Genomic DNA, 11091 nt, shown 5'->3' with positions numbered 1-11091 from the left:
GAGTGCACAATTCATGATAGTCACAACTCTACTGATTGCACTGTCAGATGATGTCTAAAGAGCAAGTGATGGAACTCATTATAATCTATCATTTGTTCAAAACAACTCCTTGAGGTCTGATATAGACGATGAACTTGTATAGTTAGCCCCCTGACTTTCACATACCAAAGCAGATGGAAGCAGAATGAATGGATTATAACCCACACAATTTGAGTGTATTCCAGAAGACCTGGCATCCAATCAACAAGTCTCGCCAAAACTAATTAAAATAAAGAGTGATTTCAGAGGAGCTGAGGTTTTCATTGATTTGGGAGATTTGGGATTTGTTAGGGATAGGAATGGTCACATAAACACCAAAAAAATGCAAACATGAACAGGGTGGAAGAGCATGTTAGATTATTCATCACAATCCCACAGCTCAAGAAAAAGAAAAGCGAATGTTTGTCTTTCAACAATGTGTAGAGAAGTCTACTTTTTGCTGTGAGCTTTCAATTATGACTTTTATCAGTTTCTAGCAGGGCTATGATGAGGAACACAAAATAAAATCTTCTGTTTTTTTACAATCTTAGAAGGGGAGGTCTTAGTAGAAAATTGGATTTTGCTTGAGGGAAGGAAGAATATGAAGAGGAGGAGGAGGGAGTTGCTGGTATCTGATTTTTGTTCCCTTCCAATGCCTGCTACAGGGAAGCCGAAGGTATAGCCTATATATTTATTTTATCAAGTACTTGATGATTTGTTAATGTGTTAATGTTATACCATTCCCACCAAATGACCTCCTTTATAATTCATCACAGAAGATTGTTCCCAACACTGCTCGCAATGATAAAAGTTGTCCATATACAGTGATTTCTTAATGGCTAAACCTGATATCTTTTAAGAAACATGCTAGCATAAAATTTCCAAACCTAAGTGTTCAGCTATACTGAAGAGGGGTTACCAGCTGAAGAGGGGTTACTATTGTGTGGCAGCATAACACTCTATCAACCTGTCCTTACTCTTTTGCAAACCACACTCACCAGCTGCCTAGACAGCTCCACAACTTTCCACAATATGTCTCCTTGTAAATCAGCCCATGAAAATATTGGCAGGTGGTAAATTTAATGACCGAAAGGAAGCAGTCAAGAGAAAGTAATGTGACTTACTCTATGTCACCCAGGGGCATCTAAAAGTGTAATCCAGGACTCCTCATAGCCAACCATGGTTCTAAGTGCCACTCCTACACCATGAACCCTGGGCCATTATAACCACTGGATAAGTAAGGTAAATTCCCAGAACACCTCCCCCACATTCAGAGAACCCTCTTAAAACTGACAATGAGACACACTGTAGTCACTAGGGTGGTCCACTGTGGCCAATCAAACCTTTCACACTTGTGAAAAGCATGGCGAGGTGGATAGAGCACAGGTCTGGAAGTCAGAAGGACCTGGGTTCTAAGTCCAGCTCCACCACTTGTCTGCCGTGTGACCTGTGGCAAGTCACTTCACTTCTCTGGGCCTCACTTACCTCATCTGTAAAATGCGGATTTAAGACTGTGAGCCCTATCCTACTCCTCCTTGACCTCTCAGCTGCCTTTGACACTGTAGACCATCCCCTTCTCCTCCACACCTTATCTCACCTTGGCTTCACGGATTCTGTCCTCTCCTGGTTCTCCTCTTATCTTTCTGGCCTTTCATTATGGATCTCCTTCGCAGGCTCCTCCTCCCCCTCCCATCCTCTAACTGTTGGGATTCCTCAAGGGTCAGTTCTTGGCCCTCTTCTGTTCTCCATCTACACTCACTCCCTCGGTGATCTCATTCGCTCTCACGGCTTCAACTATCATCTCTATGCAGATGACACACAAATCTACATCTCTGTCCCTGTCCTCTCCCCCTCCCTGCAGGCTCGTATCTCCTCTTGCCTCCAGGATGTCTCTACCTGGATGTCTGCCCACCACCTAAAACTCAACATGTCCAAAACTGAGCTCCTTATCTTCCCTCCCAAGCCCTGTCCTCCTCCTGATGTCCCTATCACTGTGGATGGTACGACCATCCTGGCTGTCTCTCAAGCCCTCAACCTTGGTGTCATCTTTGACTCATGTCTCTTGTTCACCCCACACATCCAATCCATCACCGAGACCTGCCGGTCTCACCTTTATAATATCGCCAAGATCCACCCTTTCCTCTCCACCCAAACGGCTATCTTACTGGTACAGGCTCTCATAATATCCCGACTGGATTATTGTGTCAGCCTTCTCTCTGATCTCCCTTCTTCCTGTCTCTCCCAGCTCCAGTCTATTCTTCATTCTGCTGCCCGGCTCATCTTCCTGCAGAAACGCTCTGGTCATGTCACTCCCCTTCTTAAAAACCTCCAGTGGTTGCCCATCAACCTCCGCACGAAACAAAAACTTCTCACTCTAGGCTACAAGGCTCTCCGTCACCTTGCCCCGTCCTACCTCTCCTCCCTTCTCTCTTTCTACTGCCCACCCTGTAGGCTCCGCTCCTCTGCCGCCCACCTCTTCACCTTCCCCGGTTCTCACCTATGCCGCCGTCGACCCCTGGGCCATGTCCTCCTGCTGTCCTGGAATGCCCTCCCTCCTCACCTCTGCCAAACTAACTCTCTTTCCCTCTTCATAGCCCTGCTGAGAGCTCACCTCCTCCAAGAGGCCTTCCCAGGCTGAGCTTTCCCTTTTCCCTCTGCTCCCTAAGCTGCCTCTCTACCCTCCGCTTCACCTCCCCGCAGCTAAGCCCCCCTTTCCCCCCCTTCCCTCTGCTCCTCCCCCTCTCCCTTCCCTTCCCCTCAGCACTGTGCTCATCCACTCATTTGTATATATTTTTATTACCTCACTTATTTTGTTAATGAGATTTACATCCCCTTGATTGTATTTATTGCTATTGTTTTAATGAGATGTACATCCCTTGATTCTATTTATTGCTATTGTTTTTGTCTGTCTGTCTCCCCCGATTAGACTGTAAGCCCATCAATGGGCAGGGACTATCTCTATCTGTTGCCAATTTGTACATTCCAAGCGCTTAGTACAGTGCTCTGCCCATAGTAGCAGCAGCGTGGCGCAGTGGAAAGAGCACGGGCTTTGGAGTCAGGGCTCATGAGTTCGAATCCCAGCTCTGCCACTTGTCAGCTGTGTGACTGTGGGCAAGTCACTTAACTTCTCTGTGCCTCAGTTCCCTCATCTGTAAAATGGGGATTAAGACTGTGAGCCCCACGTGGGACAACCTGATTCCCCTGTGTCTACCCCAGCGCTTAGAACAGTGCTCTGCACATAGTAAGCGCTTAACAAATACCAACATTATTATTATTATAGTAAACACTCAATAAATACCCATGGAATGAATGACTGAATGAATGAACTTGTACCCACATCAGCACTTAGTACAATGCCTGGCACATAGTAAGAGCTTAACAAATACCACAATTATTATTAATTATTATTATTGTGTCTTTAACTCCACTGCAGCTGCAGATCCATAAAGTGGAATGATAGGTATGTGCAGGTCTGCAACAGGGGTGTCATTTGCATTTGGTCAGCTTATGAATTTGTCTGGGGACCTTGTCAATTCTACCAATCCCAAGAAGAAGGGGACACTATGATCCAACATGGTGTCGCCTCGCCCTGACAGTTATATTAGGCAATCCGCTGTTGGTCTGGTGCCCGTCTCCTTTGTAACGCCTCGCTGGGCTAGACAGTAGCTTCAGTACTCTCCAGTTTGGGGATAGCCCCTGCCTTGGACTGCTGCTGGCTCAAGGGGATTCATTTTTTGTCTTTATTTTAAATAAAATGAAACACATGAGACTTCTCATTTTGTTTCCTCCATCCACCCCAGGTCCAGGGTCTGGTGAGTAAGCAAGGGCTGACAGGCTGGGAGACGGACTTCAGGCAGCACAAACTCTCCCAAGTAACTGGGACAGAGTCACTTCAGTTTATGCCACTTTCTTGATTTGAGGAGAGTGAAAAGATCCCCCTCCCCCATTCCTCCCAGAGGGCTTCTATGACCTTGTCCAGTGGTGGAAACCACATGTGTGCAAGTCTCCCTTCAGCTATACAGCCCGATGGTAGTAGGAGCAGCTCTCTGAGATCAGCTGGGTGAGTCCTGGTTGCCAAGGTTCAGACTGGGGTCCTCCTTGTCCTTGCCATGAGGATTAGCCCAGGAAAATGAGCCAGGACAGTGGAGGTAAATGCCTGCATGGTTGGCCTGGGTTCCTACCTCACAAGCTCCAAGGAAAGTCCCTCCACGCTCTTCTCCGATGCTGCCCCCTGCTGGAAAGATCAGGAAACCTAATGATTCAAACTGTGAGATGGATCGATGAGTGACCATTAAAAGGTGTGCATTTGTCATATCATCTTGAAGGATTTTGCCTGAATAACACTTTGGAGCGAAAAATGTGCTAAGCCATCATGGAATCATGTAAACACCCTCTGGTAGCAGGGATAGAAATTTGGCTGGGGGTCTCCCATGGCCCAACTCTCAAGGCCCAACAGGGTCTAAAATCAATCAGTCGATCAGTCTAAAGTGTTTAATGAGTGCTTACTATGGGCAGAGCACTGTACTAAGTAAGCACTTGGGAGAGTACAATAAAGTAGACACGATCCCTACCATTCAGGAGATTAAAACTAACTCAGTGTGTCACTTCCCCATTAAATAGTCTTGGAAACACTTATCAGATAATTGAATACTCATAGATGAACTTCTCAAGACAGTCAAGCTGTTTCAATATTTGATATAACCTAGACTGCTCTGCATACAGTAAATGCTCAATAAATATCATTGATTGACACCTTTGACAGACAGTGCAAATGCACCTTGAAAGGCCTACAAATGCTTATAATAGTTTTGATGTTAACCCTGCATTTCCCCGTATCTGATATGTGGCAAAGATCAGGTCTGCCATGTTCCACTGTGATCTTAAACTGCACTGTGATTCTGGGAGGGCATGCTTTTGTTTTGGCCTTTTAATGGTATTTGTTAAGGACTTATTGTTTGTCAAACACTGTCCCAAGCGCTGGGGTAAAAACAAGTGAATTAGGTTGGACACAGTCTTAATCCCTCATGGAGCTCACAGTCAAAGTAGGAGGGAGAACAGGAGAACTGGGGCATGGAGAAGTAAAGTGACTTGCCCAAGGTCATGCAGCAAGCATTTGGCGGAGCACGGATTAGAACCCAGGTCTTCTGACCCCGAGGCCCATGCTCTTTCCACTGGGTATTATGCTTCTCAATTAATGGCTTTTAGTAATCGGTACAAGAGTATTTTCCATCTCTCTTAAGGTATCTTTTTTTCCCTTTCTCTTCTTCAGAATCTTCAATTTATTAACAAGTACACTTATAGTTAATCATTAACTATAAGTTGCATGCTATCATGAAAGTGTCTGCAAATCTGTTTTAAGATAAATCTCAGTCCCAGACTTGATATATTGTGTTCCTGTGTTTCAAAGACAGGATATATCAGATCACCTATTCAGATTTCTTTTTTAAAGAGGTTGGAGACATGGACACCAATGACAAAGTTGATAGTCAGGATATGAGACAAACCTGGACTAGGGGTATAGATGTTTGGATGTAGAGGAATAATAATAACAATGGTATTTGTTAAGTGTTAGTTCTTGGCACTGCACTAAGAGGAAGGGGCAGATCTGTGATAAATTGTGGAGGGAAAACAGACAGACTGAATGTGAGAGTTGAAAGAAAGAGAGTAGCCAAGGATAATACCAAGTCATTGGCTTCAGAGGTAAGGAAGATGGTGGTGTCAACTGTGGATGAATTGATTTGGGAAGATGGTGAGAAGTTTTGGATATATTGAGCTTAAGTTGCTTGTGGAACATCCATGTGCCAGAGACAAGAAGAAATATGAGACTGCAGAGGTGATAATAGGTCAGGGATTATGGGAGTCACAGAGGTGGTAGCCAAAGCCATAGGAGCAGAAGAGTTCCCCCAAGGGAGTGAAGGACCTACAACAGAGCCTGGAGGGACACCACCTGTTAAGGCAGAAGAGGAACCAACAAAAAAGACTGAGCTGGAGTGACCAAAGAGGTAAGATTTGAGCTAGGAGACAACTGGATCAGTAAACCCAAGGTTAGATTGTGTTTTCAGGGAAAGGGAGTGGTCCCTAGTGTCAAAAAGGGCCAATAGTTTCAAGGAAGGGTAGAATAGAGTCCATTTGATTTGGCGAGGAGGAGGTGATTGCTGTCTTTGGGAAGTGTAGTCTCAGTGGAGTGAAAAGGGTAAAAATCCAATTTGTAGTGCTTTAAGAAAGGAGCCAGAGGAGAAATGGAGTTGGCAAAAAGAAGTTGGAAAAGGAATGGGAGCAGGGGCCTAGGTATAGCTGGAGAGTTCCAGGGGTTCCAAGAAGGCTTTTTACACTACTGGCGAACTTGAGCTTTGTCTCTTCCCCTTTTAAAATGTCAGCTAGCAGAATCTCTCTATTGTTTCTCCCAACCCCCACCCCCTCATTCCTAGCATCTGGAATATCCATGATCTAGGATATATTTCTGGGGATTCAAAAGCTTGAAATGTCACCACATGCTGCTACTAATAATAACACATAATAACTGCTGTGAAAGTTCTTTAGCTGTTAGCTCTATTTTTATTTTATTTTTTTAAACTCATCATTACATACCCATTGCTGAGCCTTGGGTTGCATTAACAAATCAGAAACATATTTCACAGAACAAACAAAAGAGCAACATCCCACGCAACCCTACAGCTCTGTGCTGAAGACTGAAACAGCCTGGTTGGTTCAAACTTCATTATGACAGGAAGCTGGGAGAACCCTGAAATAGAGACTGGAAAGAGCTTCCAGGTTAAAACTCACACCTCCAAAGGAACTGGGGCACTCCTGATACTCATTAGAGTGCTGGCATGACATAGTCAACAATTCTCATTATTCAAAACTGAAATAGGAGCAGCTTTTACTGTGAATAGTGAAGATCCACACTCCAGGGCTAAAGGGAATCTTTTAACCACCCTCACATAGGTGGCTGGCTGATCTTGAACATTTCACCCCCTTTCTGCTTGCCCAGATTTACAAAATAATACAATTGAAAACAAAATCTGCCTGCCCCTTTCCTGGATATTATAAGGGTTCATTAGATACTCACTGTATTTTCTAAGTCAGCCATTAGCATTCAAGAATAGGGAATGCAACCAGTCTGATCTCCACCAGTTTACGCAAGGGACTCTGGGTCCAATTTCTGCATAATTTGTGGATGGGGCTGGGGAATTCGATTTACCTCAGTGTGCCTTCAGACAATCCTGCTTACTGACACATGTGCCTTAAGTCTTTCCATGGAGGAATAGCCTAGAATAAACTCTGTTCAGCTGGGAATAGGGGGCAGCCTTGGATGATCTGGTGGTACCCCTAGAAAATCCAACCTGTCCCAGGATTGTTCCCTATTTCAGAAATATTTGAGAGTAAGGATGAATTGGTTAATATCCAGCTGAGTTTGCGTCAGATTCTCCAGAGGGAATCTTCAGGTCACCTGAGTCTACTCCAAACCCCTAACTGGCACACCAAGGTTTGACTGTCTCAGGTGAGTTTTAGCTTACTTCCCACCAAAAGTTGAGAATGAGAACAAAGGTCTTAAAGTGACAATGCAAGTGAAATAAGAACAACACAATACCTGGCCAATACACCTGTTTCTCCAAGGTCAGGTCCTTCCTAAATAGGTTAGAAAGCTAGGGACTTAAGGGGATGGTAGAGACAAGATGGACTTCTTTGTGACAAATCCTCTTAACCTTTGCTGCACAGAAAACTGCAGGGCAATTTGGGAGAAATGTGGATGAAAAAACAGACCTAATAGTGTCCTCTGAGGCAAAAATATAATGTTTCCAGACAGTTCTTGGAAATTGGAAGTCTGGAGCATTATATTAGATTCAAATAGAAAAATAATACAAATAAACCACCTTGTTCAAGTATCTTATAAAATGAATTGCCATATAACGCATTTGCTAAGAAGCTAGGAGGCTTACAAAGAGGCCTACAAAAAGGAAAGTGTGTAAATAGCATGATTTTAAATATGTTATTTTCTGATCAAATGCATTAAAATTTCAATTCACCTTTCCGACACCGTCAATGTGGACCTGAATGCTGGTGTTTTGTGAAAAATGCCAAGAATACATTAGCTTTAATTTTATTCCTAGGAATATGTGCATATTGGGAGCTATTGACTTGTCCTGAGTTAAATTTTTCCCTTTCCTTTTCTTTACTAGCAAATGCCACTAGGGCCCTATTTCTCAATTGCCAGTGTAAAGAAAATTCACCTGGTTTGCATAGCAGTAACAAATGCTGGGATAACAAAGCAGAAGAAGAAGAGAGGGGACCAGTTATCCTCAGGGCCCTAAGGGTTTTCTCCTGAAAGAGATGGCTCCTAGGCCTCCCAAAATGGACCCACTAGCCAAATGGACCCTTGTGGCTTTGGGCCAGACTGAATGTGGGCAAGACTCAGGTGTAACCTTCTTGAATGGCTTGCACTTTCAGAGTCCTCCTCAGTATTTCACACAGGAAACTAGCTTGATTCTGGAATGGACATCTCTAAGAAAAAAAAAACTGAGTATTCCCCAGACAATAACACAACTCTTGATGATCTGGCTAATTGAGTAGAGGAATAATGGGAAGTAGTGAGGCCTAGTGGAAAGAGCATGAGGCTGGGAGTTGGAGAACCTGGGTTCTAATCCCAGCTCTGCCACTTGCCTGCTTGTGTGACCCTGGGCATCACTTAATTTCTCTGCACCTCAGTTTCCTCAACTATAATAAGAAGATTCAATACCTGTTCTTCCTCCTACTTAGATTGTGAGCTCCATGTGGGATGGTGACTATGTCAAAGCAGAATTGATTCGTATCTTCCCCAGTGCTTAGAAAGTCCCTAACACATAGTTAACACTTAATAAATACTATATAAAAAACAGGATAGCACAGATGACTGACAGAAAATATCAAACGAGGGAGACAACTTGGGCTTTGACTGTGCAGCAAAGCAGGAAGCTGTGGCATCTGTCAGAAAAAAAAGTAAGTGTTGCAGTTGCATGGAAGAAGGTCAGAGGGTAGACTAGGTTCAAAACTACCAAGAATGTAAAAAAAAAAAGGGAAAAAACTACTGTGTCCTATGTGAGTAATGATGAGTTGATTGTATTTTGAAGACTGTAAATGAGAGGGTGGTTACATTCTCCTTATCAGTAAATAGTATGTATTCCATTCCGATCTTTCCCCAAATAAATAAGAGCAGTCTAACAGAGTACGTAAGTCTGTTTATGTGACACTACTCTAGGTTCTGTGTAACCCCAGGGAGAGGAGAGAGTATCCCAGGAACAAGGTAATGATCACTGCAATCCCATGATTATTTGCATAAGGGAAAATGGAGATTCTGTTGGAGGCAAATTAATTTATCCCTTTTCCCAGGAGCCATGCATTAGAGCACAGGACTTCAATAGTCTCTGGGAATTCTCTCCTCTAGCCAGGCATAGTCTGGGGAGGCAAATATATGTGAATGGACAGTTAAACACCTATCTATACCTAGAATAAATCCACCATTTATTATGTAAGTTCTTTGAGGGTAAAAAAATGTCTTGTGCTTCTGTCATACCTCCCAAGCACTTAGTATAGTCTATTGCATTAGTAGATGCTCAATATATACCAATATTATTGCTGAATTAAATACCTGATTACTTATTGAGTACCTACTGCATGCAAAACTTGTATCAGTCAGTGCTATTCACTGAGCACTTACTGTGCAGAGTACTGCGCTAAGTGTTTGGGAGAGTTCAATACAGACATGATCCCTGCTCACAAAGAGCTTATAGTCTAGAGATGGAAACAAACACTTTAAATACATTACTGATAGAGGAAATGTCAGGGTAAAAAATATGCAAATAAGAGTTATAGGGCTGAGGATGGGGTAAATATCCAGTACTTAAAGCGTACAGATCCAAGTGTAGAGATGACACACAGAAGGGGAAGCAAATAGGGGAAATGAGAACTTAGTCAGGGAAGGTCTCTTATAAGAGACGTGATTTTAGGAGGGCTTTGAGGGTGGGGAGTTTGGTGATCTGTCAGATTTGTGGGGGGAGGGAGTTCCAGCCCATGGTGGGGATGGGGGCAATCAGTTGGCCAAAAGATAGACAGGACTGGAGTATAGTGAGTAGGCTGGTGTTAGAGGCATGGAGTGCACTGGTTGGAGTTGTCCTGAAGGCAGGAGGAAATGAGACACTGCAGAGAAGGAGAGAGGTGGGGCTTGGAGAGGTATATTTGGGAATCATCCACATAGAGCTGGTAGTTAAGGATGTTGGAGCGAATAAGTGAAAACATGGGAGAGAATGAGTTTTCCAAGGGTGTAAGTGTAGATGGACCCTCAGGATCTCACCTGGAGTGTTTCCAGTACTTTACCAGCCTCAGCTAGAAGAGGGAGAGTCAAGCAGAGGCATACCCATTCCATTCCTAGCTTGGGCAGAGGCTAGCAAGTGGAAGGCAATCTGCTACAAGTCAAAACTCACCCATGCTGGGCAGCAGCAGCATGGGAGAGAGTCGAGGGATGAAACTAAAGTTTACCGAGTGGAACTCCTCCCCTCCCTCCTAATGGAGGGGAGGAGTCAGTGAAAGACATTGAGAAGTTGCACCCAGGCAGGCAGGAGGAGAACCAGGAGAGGTTGATGTTGGTGAAGTCAAGTTTAGATAAGGTTTCCAGGAGAAAGGGTGTCACAGGCACTTGTACACTTGGTGGTGTATAATTGGGTAAGAGACCCAGTGTCTGCCCTCACAAAACACACAATCAAATGGGGAAGGCACAGCCACAGGCTATCCAAAAATAGTTGGAGAAGGAGAATGAAATCAAGCTACAGCAGCAGATGATAGTAGGATTCTGGAAGGATATATATAGAAAAATAAATAAATGTAAATTAATGACAGATGAAAATATTCACAAGTACCAAAGATGGCTAGTAAGCAGAAGTATCTACTGTAGAGGAACTGTGGTGTGGAAGCAACCTAGGAAGGTGAAGTTTAATCAGTGACAGCCTCCAGTTTAAGACACTATGGGTGGCGAATGGAGCTTGTGTCCGGTGCTTATGCTGAGTTAAGAAATCCACTCCCTCTCCTAAAGTTGCTGATATT

General features: G+C 43.9%; 1 non-coding gene across 1 annotated transcript; it reads left to right on the top strand.

Moving 5' to 3' along the window:
• The first annotated feature begins 10328 nt into the window (after nucleotides 1–10328).
• Nucleotides 10329–10465, top strand: LOC114808611. Its single transcript, XR_003756457.1, has one exon. It is a non-coding gene; the product is annotated as a small nucleolar RNA SNORA7 (small nucleolar RNA).
• The last annotated feature ends 626 nt before the right edge of the window (nucleotides 10466–11091 follow it).

Source organism: Ornithorhynchus anatinus, chromosome X5, assembly GCF_004115215.2.
Source record: "Ornithorhynchus anatinus isolate Pmale09 chromosome X5, mOrnAna1.pri.v4, whole genome shotgun sequence".
NCBI classification, from domain to species: domain Eukaryota; kingdom Metazoa; phylum Chordata; class Mammalia; order Monotremata; family Ornithorhynchidae; genus Ornithorhynchus; species Ornithorhynchus anatinus.
This window is presented reverse-complemented; position numbering and strand designations above follow the sequence as displayed.